This window comes from Oncorhynchus gorbuscha, linkage group LG01 (genome assembly GCF_021184085.1).
Source record: "Oncorhynchus gorbuscha isolate QuinsamMale2020 ecotype Even-year linkage group LG01, OgorEven_v1.0, whole genome shotgun sequence".
NCBI classification, from domain to species: Eukaryota; Metazoa; Chordata; class Actinopteri; order Salmoniformes; family Salmonidae; genus Oncorhynchus; species Oncorhynchus gorbuscha.
In genome coordinates this window covers 35,527,511-35,541,515 of record NC_060173.1, presented here as the reverse complement: position 1 = coordinate 35,541,515, position 14,005 = coordinate 35,527,511, and the positions used below count along the sequence as shown (strand labels likewise).

At 41.7% G+C, this 14,005-nt stretch overlaps 1 long non-coding RNA gene across 2 annotated transcripts; it reads left to right on the top strand.

The window, feature by feature from the left end:
- The first annotated feature begins 10,728 nt into the window (after positions 1 to 10,728).
- On the top strand, positions 10,729 to 14,005 carry LOC124005785. Of its 2 annotated transcripts, none has more exons than XR_006833695.1 (5): positions 10,729 to 11,121; positions 11,238 to 11,270; positions 12,598 to 12,635; positions 12,969 to 13,094; positions 13,271 to 14,005. It is a non-coding gene; the product is annotated as an uncharacterized LOC124005785 (long non-coding RNA). The 2 variants fall into 2 exon arrangements; XR_006833691.1 differs by having other exon boundaries at positions 12,969 to 13,085; positions 13,271 to 14,001.

The window sequence follows — 14,005 nt, the reverse complement described above, 5'->3', positions numbered from 1 at the left end:
TTTAGCAATCTGCACAGATTTTTCAGCAAGGCCATTACTTTGAGGGTAATTTGGGCATGTGGTGACATGTGTAAACTCCCATGCTTTTGTGAAGGTTTCAAACTCATTTGATTTGTAACAGGGCCCATTGTCCGATATTAAAGTCTCTACAATGCCATGCCTGGCAAAGGCTGCTTTCAGTTTGTGTATCACAGCTGCAGATGTGGTGCTGTGAAGCTTGTCGAGTTCGAAGTATCTGCTGTAGAAGTCCACTGTTACGATGTAGTCCTTGTTGTTCCAGGTGAACATATCGGTTGCCACCACCTGCCAGGGTTGGTCTGGTATACAGTGAGGTAACATTGGCTCTTTGGTTTTGAGGGGTGTCGTTCAAGACATATGGCACATTTACCAACAATGTCCTCTTATTTGTTTGCACATTCCGGGCCAAAACAAAATGTCCCATGCTCTCTGTTTGCCCTTTTCCATGCCCATGTGTCCAGCATGGATCTTTGTCAAAATCTCATCTCTGAGACTGGTAGGAATAATGATTTTCTCTCCTTTGAAAATTATTCCTTTGATCTGTGATAGTTCATCACGATGTTTCAGGAATTCTGAGACGCTCTGAGGGCATTTTCTCCTCTCCTCAGGCCATCCATCCTGTATGACTTTCCTCAGCTGTGTGAATTTCGAGTCCGTTTCTGTTTCTGCTTGGATCTCCTTCAGTTTTGTGTCACTAACTGGTAAGTTTCTGTACACAGTGTGTACTTGCATGTCGATGCCTTCACTGAGGCTGCTGTCCTTATAGGTAAGAAACTTCCTGGAGAGTGTGTCTGCGACAGGGGTGTCTTTGCCTGGACGGTGAGTGATTATGAAGTCGTATTTTCGTAGTTGAAGGATCATTCTCTGTATTCTTGGTGGGGCTGCGGCTAGTGGTTTCCTCATAATTGACTCAAGGGGCTTGTGGTCGGATTCCACAATGACTTGTCGTCCATATATGTACTGATGGAAACATTTACATCCAAACAGAATGGCGTAGAGCTCCTTTTCGATTTGAGCGTAGTTGATTTGGAAGCGTAGCCGATGGGCTTTCCTTCTTGCAGTAGCAATTCACCTAGTCCATACTTCGACGCGTCCACTTGGAGTCTGAGCTCTTTGTTGGGGTCGTAGTAGGCAAGGATTGGTCCTAGTTCTCTCGTGATCAAGTCTTTCACATTCTGGAAAGCAATGTCGTGTTGCTTGTCCCAGAGAAACTCACTGGACTGCTTTAGTACTTGACGCAGGGGTGCATTAGCATTGGAGAGGCTGGGTGCGAACTTGGCTAAGTAGTTGACCATGCCAAGCACTGTTTCCAGCTCTGCACGGTTCTTTGGTGGCTCCATTTCCTTTATGGATAAGATCTTCTGTGGATCTGGCTTGATTCCAGTCGCTGTGAGAAGATGTCCGAAGTAGCTGACCTCTGTAGCGCTGACTGTGCTCTTCTCAGGGTTGAGCCGGACTCCTCTCTCATGGGACCTTTGCAGCATCGTGCGGAGGTTTCGGTTGTGCTCCTCTTTGATTCGACCATAGACAAGTATGTCTCAGACGGGCACGGAGAGCAAGGGGAATCTTTCTCGTGGGTAGACCACAGGGGTTGCGTCTGGGTCATTGTGAATGGTACATTCTCCTGGGAATAATCCTATTCCTGTAAAAACATCAGCAAACTCCTCCAGTACATTGTCTGTCTCTACTGGTGCTGTCACTGATAAAACTAGCTTGATGAGGTCCATGTCTAAACATGCTTTAAGACCTAGCACTGCAGGTGCTCTAGTGTCAACAACATAAAAGTCCAACATCATGTCACTTTCCTTGTATTTGCATTTGAAAGTGCATGTGCCTTTTACAGGGAGCTGTTCACCACCATAACTAGTCAGTCTGCGCGTGGTGGGCTGTAGCTCGCACTCAGATGTCAAGCTGTGGTACTTATACAGAGGAATAATGTTTACTTGTGCACCAGTGTCTAGTTTGAACTTTAACTCTGTGCCTTGTGTTCCTATCTCAATGTCAGCAAAGGCTTGCTCTGTCTCTGATATGACTTTTCTGTGTCACTGAATCAATAAACAGTCCATCAGCGTTTGACTCTTTGATTGACATTTCATCTTCACTCAGTGTGTGTACTGTTTTTCCACGGTAAGCTCTGCACACTTTTGCAAAGTGATTCCATTTACCACATTTAGTACACTGTTTGCCTTTAGATGGGCAATTTCCATGTTCGCCATGCACTTTGTATCCACAATATCCACATGTTTTGGGGTGTTTTGAGTCTGTGTCGCTCTGTTTTGGAGTCTCTCTCAGTTCTAAAATGTGCTCTCTGTGCACCAGAGGTGTGCTTTGATCTCTGCCTGACTGCATGCACTGCTTGTTCACGTGATGCGCTCATGCTGCTGTAACAGTATAGCTTCAATCCCTCTCCTCTCCCCAACCTGGGCTCGAACCAGGAACCCTCTACACACATCAACAACTGACACCCACGAAGCATTGTTACCCATCGCCCCACAAAAGCCGGGGCCCTTACAGAGCAAGGGGAACCACTACTTCAAGGTCTCAAAGCGAGTGACGTCACCGATTGAAATGCTATTAGCGCACACCACCGCTAACTAGCTAGCCATTTCACATCGGTTACACTGCAGCGCGAAATGGTTTTCATCTGAGCCTGTGCTAGTTCGTGAGATTTGGCTAGGTCGTTAGCTTTGTCCAGCGTTACCTCAGACCCAACATTCAAAAGTTTCTCTGTCACTAATGGTGAGTGTATTCCAAATACAATACGGTCCCTGACCATCTCATCCTTGTTTGCATAATCACAGTCTTTCATAAGCAGACGCAGCTCTGTCACAAACTGTTTAAAAGACTCGCTAGCTCCCTGTACTTTCTCATGGAATTTGTACCTAGCGAAAATCGTATTGGTCTTCGGCGCAACATATGCTTCGAAACGATCGTAGTATGTTTTCAGTACCTTTGATTCAGCCTCGGTAAGTGTCCATATGTTGTAAATATCTCTCCCTTTTTCATCGATCCAGAGGAGCAAGTAGCTGCATTTTTCCTCTTCTCCTCTGTCCTTCAGAGGACCTGTGAACATTAGCTCCACATGCTGTTTGTACTTACGCCATGCATCGGGTAGGTTTGTAGACTCCCAGTCCATTCGAGGTGAAGGAACTCCAGACAAATCCATATTTTAAGACCTTTACTCTGACACCATGACTTGTTTTGCACACTTTGTACAAAATAATAAAATGCAGTACTACAGGATACTTCTTAACGTAGCTCTTTATTAGCTAGCTATAACTGGCATGTTCACGTATCGTCAACCAGGATCAAACTGCCCTTGACCTAACCATTTGGGTGGTCTTAACCAATCATAGCACCGTATGATATGGCGGTAAAATGCATCCAATTACAATTCAGTATGTTTACACATGAATATTACACAGACCACCTGAGCAATTTGTATAGTTGTTTGGCAAAAATAGATTAATTAGAAACCTTGGAAGCTGATCTTTCTGAAAGGGTATAGCAATTAAAACATTTGGCCTGCATGGAACTGTGTAGGATGATATGGAAGAAGTGCTTTTTGGTAAGCTCCGTTCCCTTCTTTGTCAATGCACGCTGTGCTGGTCATCAGTCTCTTCATTCTCTATTTGACAATTTTCACCCATCAGACTATCAATTTAATCTTGTCTTTAAACCAGTGTTATCCAACCCTGATCCTCCAGTACCCCCAACAATACACATTTTTGTTGTAGCCCTGGAAAAACATGCCTCAAGGACCAGGGAAACATTGCTTTCGGCAACATCTATTATTATTATATGTGTGAAATTAGTATCAATATAGTTTTAGCTGTAGTTTGGATGGACCAGCTGAGTAGGCAACTGCTGCCTTATAGTCTGAAAATACACTGTCTAATTTTAGTATTTAGCTACAGTCTATGTGCTTCTGAATCAATCATTACATTTTCTGACTGATAACAATTTACATTTGGTGTCCTAAAGTTTCTTACGAACGATTTTAACATAATTAATGATTAATTTAGCAATGTATTGTTTATTATGGAATATTTACACAATTGAAATATCAACGTCAGAATGACCAATCATGGCCATTCTAGTAGCTATGGAATTCCGGTGCTCCTAGTGCTAGCTAGGAAGTTTACTAGATAGCTACAGTAGTTACCTTGGTAACCAAACAAACAGACCTGCTAGCTTAGGTAACCAAACCATCAGTCCTCATACAGTAGCTTGCTATTCGCCTTATGCAGCCCCGACCACTTGATCCAGTTCCATTTGAATGTGATTGTGTTTGTGTTTCCATTTCACAACTTCCATCAACGCTAGCAAATTACTTCAGAGCGGTGGCCAGCTAATAATGAAAACACATACATCATTAACACTTAACAAATAAACAAAGACAAAACATGGCTCACATTTGTGAACACACACAAATGGCTCATCTGAGGTCGGATGGTATCACCGTACCCCATCTGTCCATGATTAATAATTGGTTGGATGACATGATAAAATGGCCTGAAATTAGATATGGATGGTTCTACTGTGAAAAATGACAAGAGTACAGAGGCCTATCAGTACCTCCACAGTGGTGAGGTGGGCTGAGTTCTTCTTCACCAGGAGGAGGGAAAAGGATTGGTATTTTTGAAGGCAGATGTTCAGCCCAGCCACTCAAGCAGCTCTTACCTTTCTGCTTCAGTACTTGTATCCAACAACGAATCATTAGAGAGGGCTGGATGCGCTTGTATTGCTGGCCTTGGAAAGTCATGCAGCCATGCAGCCTCAATTTTGTGGAAGGTAGGTTAATAAGCAAAGTCACTTGCGATTACAGCATACAAGCAGCCTACATGTGCTGTGGTGACAGTTGCTATAATCCACAGGCTAATGTTATATGAAATAGTTCTCAGATGATATCTATGATCAATCGTCTCATTACTTGGTCTTGTAATTGATGTTTATAGCCCATTTTCTTTGTTCCTTTTATAGATGAAAGTGCACAATACTGTCTTATCTAGACACAGAATGATAAAATAGTCAGGCGTAACATAGCAGTTAGACCAAACGTTTTGTTGGATGAAAGCTGAATTGAGAATGTCATGATCTATTGGTTATGTTAACATGTATTTGTGGATCTACAGAACTGCTGTATTAAAGTGGAGAATCTGTAAGTATCCTGTCAAATCTCATGTTGGTGAAGCAAGGTAGGTTTATGGAGTCCGGGTGAGTCTGCCCCTGAACAAGGCAGTTAACCCACTGTTCCTAGGCCGTCATTGAAAATAAGAATTTGTTCTTAACTGACTTGCCTAGTTAAATAAAGGTAAAAAAACACACTTATAGAACAGAGTCCCCACAGGCAGATGCAGGTGTCTCAGGCTCCTATTCAAACTCCTGTGAGTGGAATGCAAGGGTGGACATTCTGGACTCTTTTCTGCATATTGGTCACTGGCCTTATAGTGTGTGAAGTCAATGCTGTTTAACCGCTTTGGCACAAGGTTCCCCTGAGTCCCTGCATTCCATTGTCGCTGCTCGTCTGTGTAGGCTATAACCAGTTAGCCCAATGGACACTGCATTCTTCACCTGTGATATAATGTTTGCTACAAAAAAAGACATTCAAAAAACATCTGATAGTTAACAATTGTGTCACAGGACTTTGTGACCAACTTAATCAAAACACATGCAAGATTCACCATAAACGTACCTTGCTATTGTTCCCAATGAGAGGAGACCGCTTATACTTACCATACTCAAGGCATTACCCCTAACCCCAAGGATATTTTGCTAACCTTATTCACCCAGAAAAACAATAACACTAAAAAAATATGCTGACATGTTTAAATATATGTTATACCCTTATTTATTTTACCTTTATTTTACCTTTATTTAACTAGTCAGTTAAGAACAAATTCTTATTTTCAATGACGGCTAAGCACAGTGGGTTAACTCTCTTGTTCAGGGTCAGAACGACAGATTTTCACCTTGTCAGCTCAGGGATTCAATCTTGCAACCTTTTGGTTACTAGTCCAATGCTCTAACCACTAGTTGACCTGTCACCCCTGTTAATGCTGAACCAACAATAATATCACAGCAGTGGCATCCCAGGTAAAATTGGACTGTGGCTGTACCATTTTAATGTATTTGAACTGATATGTGTCTCTTCTGTTCAATGCTTTCTAACTCCATATAATAACTTAATATAGATTCTCTACTTTTCCCCAGCCACATGGAGAGCATGTCAATTACAACTGCTAGGAGTGCCTGCCCTTCTACACTGAATTTGTGAAAATTAACCCAACCCAGTTGACTACTGTAACAGATCACAAAGGAGCAAAGTGCCTCACACTTTTGGTATGACTCCAGGAAGCTTTGAGTTACTGCAAGCTCAGTCAAGAAGGTCCCTGTCAGGGAATCCCTCAACACTGGTAAGTTTCTCCAGAAGCATCTGTATCCCAGGTTCTGAGGGAATGCAGCCACACGCTATGGGAAAGTTAATGAGCTGATGGCCTCCCATACTCTGTGGATCACAGAGGCACTGTTGTCAGTGTTGAAGAGCCATGGCTATCTCCCCTGAAGGAGTGCTGAACTCCAAGAGAGAGAGAGAGAAAATATTTAAATTCCCACAATACACAAGATAAGACAGGATAAATACTCCAGATATAACAGACTGACACTAGCCCCCCGACACATAAACTATTGCAGCATAAATACTGGAGGCTGAGACAGGAGGGGTCGGGAGACACTGAGGCCCTGTCCGACGATACATCCGAAAAGGCACAAACAGGCAGGATATAACACCACCCACTTTGCCAAGGCACAGGCCCCAAACCACTAGAGGGATATCTTAACCCACCAATTTACTAACCTGAGACAAGGCTGGGACAATATTGGAGTAAAGCAGCCTAATGTTACTCTTTAGTCCAAGGACCTTATATATTCTGTTTTAAGGGCAAATTCGCTCTGGAAGCCAAAACAGCCAATTAGTCCATATAAGCGTGAATGGATTCTCAATTGCGGTACAATTCTAGAAACATAAAGTCTCTCTACTTTCATATCACATCAAAGTAATTTCACAACTGCAAAACACATATTTTCTTTTACCTTTATTTAACTAGGCAAGTCAGTTGAGAACAAATTCTTATTTACGATGACGGCCTACCCCAGCCAAACCCAGACAACAATGGGCCAATTGTGCACTGCCCTACGGGACTCCCAATCACGGCCGGGTTGAGTTACAGCCTGGAATCAAACCAGGGTCTGTAGGGACGCCTCTGGTACTGAGTTGCTGTGCCTTAGACCCCTTTGCCACTCGGGAGCCCATTGTGTTCCCTACAGGTTGTAGAAGAAAGCCTCCACTTCTAGGTCAAAGAGTGTTAAAACAAAAACACTATAGTAAATACTACAGCCATTACGAAAAAGATTGCAGTCAAAATAATACTTTTTTTACTGCAGTAATTTTGCAGTGTAACTTCAGTTAGAGTGCAGTATAACTGCAGTTCAGTACACTACAGTTATTCTGCAATTACTGCGACCAAAATACCACAGTCGACTTAAGTTACTGCACTTTTACTGCAGTTTCAAAACTGCAATGTTTTTTTGGAAGGGAGTATAGTACAGTCTGCAAAACTACAACATTAAATACTACAATATACTACAATCCTCAAAACACTACATTAATTGCTGTAGTATATACTACAGTTTTATTTTACAACAGTATTTATACAATAGTTAACTGTAAATACTACAGTATACATTACAGTAAATACTACAGTATTGTCCGCAAAAACACCACAGTGAATAATATCGTAAAGTCTACATAAACACTGCAGTGATTTTTTTTATGTTGGTCAGCTGGTGTGAAGTGAAATCGTTCAATGAGATTTGGAAATATGAAAGGCATAAAATCATGGATACAGTTGTGTGTACATCTTCCCAGGAGCTAACAAATCTGAGGAGAAATAGCATTCCTCCAACAAAACAAGAAAGTAAAGTTACTCAGAATTCAATGAAACTGAATATTCACAGCATTCAAGGTTATGGTGGCTGTTATTATAGCCTGTCTTTAGGGACACTATAAATGACGGCGATTGACACAAAAAAGTCACATATTTATAATTGCTTAACTCAACTTTTTCCTATATCTCACAGAAAGGCACTATTATATTGGTTGGCCTCTGAAGGCACATCTTTTTTTCCAGACGAGAGAAGCTATGATTCCTGACCTATTTTAAGAAGGAGAATGAGAGGAGGCCTCTGTGGATTTTGGGAGAGTGGAGCCCTGCTTCACCCTTCATTTTTTTGTTATTTACTCTAACAGTTACAGAGCAACAACATTAGCAACAAACTCTGTCTGAAGGGCATTTCACATCTAACCAGTACCACACAAATATAGTATAAGCACCCTTTTCTCCTATGACATGTAGCACCTTGAAACCAAAGTCTGAAACTGGGGTGAGGATTCAAACACATCAAGATTGCTTCCTTGTCAGCCCACAAACATAACCGTTCTTTGCTTACTCTGCTATAACACAGCTAAATCCTCTCCATTTAAATGCGTCAAATTATCAAATTCAGGCTGACAAAATGCTTGAACAAAGTGTGAGGGTTTTGGGATGATTGCACAGGGTATAATGAGAGCAGACAGAACAGTAAGGAGACAATTTGTTAAACGAATGATGTGTTAGGCAAAGTTCTCGACAGCAGATGGGAGTGCATGCTCATCACTACTTTTCATACAATACAATCTACAGTAAACTCACAGTTTGGTTCTGGAACCACCTTCACTGCTCCAATCCTATCGAGACACACCAGCCTTCTCATTGCAAGAATCTGCAGAATTAACAAGACCAGCTTTTAAGAGGCAAAGGCCTGGCCGATAATCAACTTATCAATGCTACAACTGCAACACTGGCACGACACTCATTGATGTACTGTACCTCCACCGGGATAGCAGCAGGTTATAGTATACACTGTTTACCCCAATAGGGTTACTAGAGTAAGCTACACTCTGGGGTGGTGCTATAATGCACTGTGAGTACTGTTATGTCAAGCATTGGTACAACCTAGGTTCACATGGAAAGGATTAATGATTACATTTTTCAAGTGAAGAGATGGGGTGTGAAATACCACAATCTTTGAGGCAAATAATGACAGAAAAAAAGTTATGGGGAGCAGTTAATGAAGAGAAAGGAATGATGATGACATGGTGATCAATTTGTCAGAGATGAAAAGACTTGGTCAGAGAATGTGTAGTTTGTAAAAAGTGTTTCACAGTTCCTATCAAAGCTAAAATTATTTTCACAAACAATATGGTTATCAATAGGCAATCTGTGTAAGTTATGATACGTAGCTGATCGTTTATGCGGATGGATGCCAAATGCCAATCAATCATTATATCCATGAAGCATAGGCATTCTGACTTCAGAGTTAAAGCTGCATGTGGCAAACTGCTGTGACGTTCAGGTGATTAGGGAGTGTGCTGTGGGCAGATCTCAGAAACCCCTCTCTCCTCTCTTCTCCCACCTGCAACAGTTGTGACACTGCCTGCATTACAGGATCCAATAGGTTATTTGACCTGTGTGAAGCTAGCCATAATAAATATTAGCCACGATGATGGAATTTGTGGTTTGCCTTCAAAATTCAAGTCCCCCATTGAAAGATATTCAAACGGACAAATAGTGCAATCATACCATATTTGGGCTAGACAATGCTAAACAAGGTCGGATTGTTATGTAAGTTCAAAGAAAAAAAAATAATTCGTTAATTTCACCCCCCCAAACAAGTAAAAATCTGTTGAAATTGCACTGTGGATGTATTAGACTTTAGAATTGCATTGGGGGCATACCTATATGCACTGTACAGCCTTAAATAATATAATAATAATAATATATGCCATTTAGCAGACGCTTTTATCCAAAGCGACTTACAGTCATGCGTGCATACATTCTACGTATGGGTGAACCAAGATCCATAGGTATCAGCCTACATGGTGTAAAGGCTTATCACCATTAGGCTTATCACCATTAGGATGATCTAGTTCGGTAACAGCTCTGACAGTCCATTGTTTACATTGTGTCTTTGAATTAGCTGGCTTCTCAACTAAACTTTAGTAGGGGAGAGTGGAGTAAATTGAGCTAAAGGGGTAGGTTGAGCCACCCTTGTTTCTTGGAAATCATACACAAAATTAATAACTTGACCAAATCTTTAGGAATAAGTCATCCTTTCATGGAGTCTGTGAAGGAACAAACCACATAGAAAAAGTGGTAAGCAAGTTAGATTAAAAAAATAAGGATTTTTAGCAAGTCAAATGAACAGAGGGGTTGGGTTAAATGCAGAAGACACATCTTGGTTGAATGCATTCAGTTGTGCAACTGAGTAGGATTCCCCCTTTCCATTTTTGTGTTAGAGGTTGTATATGCTTGTATCTAAACCAAAGTACATTTTTAAAAACAACTTTGTAACAATTTTCAGATTGTTCTATACATCAGTTGGGTTCTCTATAAGCTTCAAAATAAGGTCCTAACCCTAGAATAAAAGTGATTCCTTGTAGCTGTGTGGATGTAGTCAAAATGTTTGCCTTGGGACAAGCTGAGCTGTAGTTGATGAGCAGCATTCTTACATAGGTATTTTGCTTGTCCAGGTTGGATAGGGCAGTGTGCAGTGCAATGGCAATTGTGTCGTCTGTGGATCTGTTGGTGTGATGTGCAAATTGTAGTGGGTCTAGGGTGTCTGGTACGGTGGAGCACTTAATGATGACAGAAGTGGGTGCTATGGGGCAATAGTGATTTAGTTCAATTACTTTCGCATTCTTGGGTACAGGAACAGTGGCGCACATCTTGAAGCAACTGGGGACAACAGACTGGAATATGGAGAGATTGAATAGGTCCATAAACACTCCAGCCAGCTGGTTTGCACATACTCTGAGGATGCGGCTTGGGATGCCGTCTGGACCAGCAGCTTTGCGAGGGTTAACACGCTTAAATGATTTACGTCAGCCACAGAGAACGAGAGCACACAGTCCTCGTGAGTGTCTGGGGCCAGTGTTTGTGGCTCGATATTGATTTCCTCAAAGCGGGCAAAGAAGGTGCTTAGCTAGTTATTTCCCGGCTGTAGGTAATAATACAATAAACTTTCTGAGCAAATAACACAAACAAAAAAATATTATGCAAAACTAGCTAGGAACTAGAAAGAGGGCAGTATGTTGACACCATCTTGTGTTTTTTTCCCAGGCGTAATGCAAGGCATTATCACTGGGATATGAGGTAAGCATGTCAATTGCAATATGAATTTTCAACGCATAGTAGGTTGACTGGTGAGCTTAATATGTCTCATTTCACACTGGTTTAAGAGTCAAACAATAAGACCTACAGTATGACGCTAATATTTGTGAAAACCTATCACAGTTGTGTTCTGCAGGTGTCACTGAGAAGGCCGACACTCCATTTTAAGATAAAGATCCATAGTTAAGGTTGTACATTGCAATATGAATGTTCTATAGAGCCCCACAATGGTGTCATAATACCCATAAAACCTAGTGGTCAAACAGGGAAATTCAACAGTCTTGCTATACAAGCTAGATAGTTAAGTGATATGCCAGAGAAGCCAGTGTTTGGAGGATATATTGGCACAGTTTGACTAACAACACCCGTGCCAGTATATCCTCCAAACACTGGCTTCTTGGGCATTATCGCTTAACTATCTAGCTCATGGTTAGCTAGCTAGCAACATTAGCCGTCCATTTGTCTAGCCATTTAAATGCATGATAAATTCATAAAAATTAGTTTAGCTTTCTTTGGCTTTTATAAACCAACATTCTAGCTTTAGTTAACTAGCTATCTTAGTGTCGCGTTCTTTCACAATCGAACCCAGAAGCAGACCAGGACAAGGAGAGTAGGAAGAAGGTGAGTATTTATTTACAAGTGAATGTGAATGGGTAGATATATCCAGGTGGCGTAGCGGGCAGCGGTGGTGAGTTGATGGGAGTAAATAGGTGGATCCAATGGGGTAGCGGAATCCTCCGACGACCAGGCGGGAATGGGGTAAATGATCCGGGTGAATAATGTTCATGGCTAACGATCCGGAAGGGAATGGATGTCAGGTCAGAGCTTTTGAAGGGGAGAGGTGATGATCGGGACAGGTGTGCAGATTACTGATGGGATACAGGTGCGGGTGAACATCGATCTCCCAACAAGCTAATTCGCCCGGCAACCAGACAGGGTGCGTTCCAGGACACCGGAAACACACTCCAGGACAGAAACACAGGCAAACACAGACTCAGGAAGCGGGATTCGTGACACTTAGATGGTGAAGCTAGGGCTAATGGGATTATTTTAATCTATCTTTTTGAGAAGTTTCAGAGATGGACTGATTAGCATCCTCTCGAGTCAACAGTGTGCTTACTTTATTGCGGGGAAACTTTGATATGTTTGATGTTACACTGGACAGCAGATCATTAGTATAACTAGTAGGCAAGGTGATGTAACCTTATTTAGTCCTACCTTCTATGGTGGGTTTTAAATGAATTGGTATTCACACATTTGTTTTTGAGGTAGAATTAGTGTCACCTCATTGGCACCTTCTCTATTCCAGAACCAATGGGTGTGCCTGAGTCTTCCTCTCTCAACTAGGTAAGGTGTTTCAACCTGGAACACTATTGTCCTGCTTTGGTCTGTTTCAGTCATTGCAGGAAGTCCTGAAGAGCAGGAGTGCGTGAAGAGTTTTGTCCCAGCCCAGCTCTAATACCTGACTTAAATAATCAACATACCCAATCACAGTGATAGGCTATGATTTGTAATCAGGTATGGGTTGGGCTGGAACAAAAGCTTATGCACACTCCTACAATTCAGATATGGAGCTGTCCACCTGTTTAAGTCATTCTGTATTATGGGTACAATTGGAGGGGTGGGGTGGGGCGGGGCAGGGTTATTGATACAGTATATAACACATGCTCCACTCTCAAGTTGAACTTGTTGACTGATACCATGGCGGCGGCTTCTATGGGAGCAGCTGAGAACCAGAAGACTGCAGCCAAGGCATCACTGGTCCACACCTGCCCTGTCTGTCACTGAGTAGTATTGGTTGGTACTGTATGTGCCTTTTGGTTCCACTCCATGTCTTAGCTATTGTACAGGCCTGTGTTGTACAGTCTTTCATATGTGTAGTAGTGTATTGCAATGTTTGCTTAGTTTATCATCTGTCAACTTTTGAAATTCAATCTAAGCCACAGATTGTTAACTTACTCTATTTTGCACATGCCCTTTAGCGATGCAGACCAGATCAAGCAGTACTTTGAGAGCAAGCATCCCACGTCTCCAATGGTCTGGTTAATGTGCAGGCCTACAGAAAGTGACCACACACACTCAAATGGACCTACAGCTGTGGCAAGATTCTAACATCTTTCACACACAGAAGACATAGTGTAAACCACCATGTTGTCAACAAAATGCTGTCCTTAATGCTTAAATTGTATTATCTAATCTCTCTTGGGAAAAAAGGGTTCCAAACGGGTTCTTTAGCTGTCCCCATAGGATTTAATGTAGAAAACTCTGTAGAAAGGGTTCTACATGGTCCCGAAAAGGGTTCTACCTGCAAAAAAAAAGGTGATCCAAATAGTTTTCCTATGGGGACAGATGAAGAACCCTTTAAGGTTCAAGATAGCAACTGTAGTATTTTTGCTACCTTTTTTCCCCCCCATCTATGTGTGCTCAAAATGGACAGCAGCAACATGGACCAGTTAAATTCACAAGAAGAGTGTGATATAGCTGTGTTTAAGTATGGGTTCCTTGCTTTGATTCTGTTTAATGTGTTTCTCATTCTCCTGGAGCTGACCATGTATTTTATATGGTCAACAATATTTTATATAAAACCTACCTTGCACATACGTTTTTTCCACAAATAAACCCCCCACCAAAAATCACAATATGCTGTTTTATATGCAACATGCAACAATTTCAAAGATGTTACTGAGTTACAGTTCATATAAGGAAATCAGTGGTTC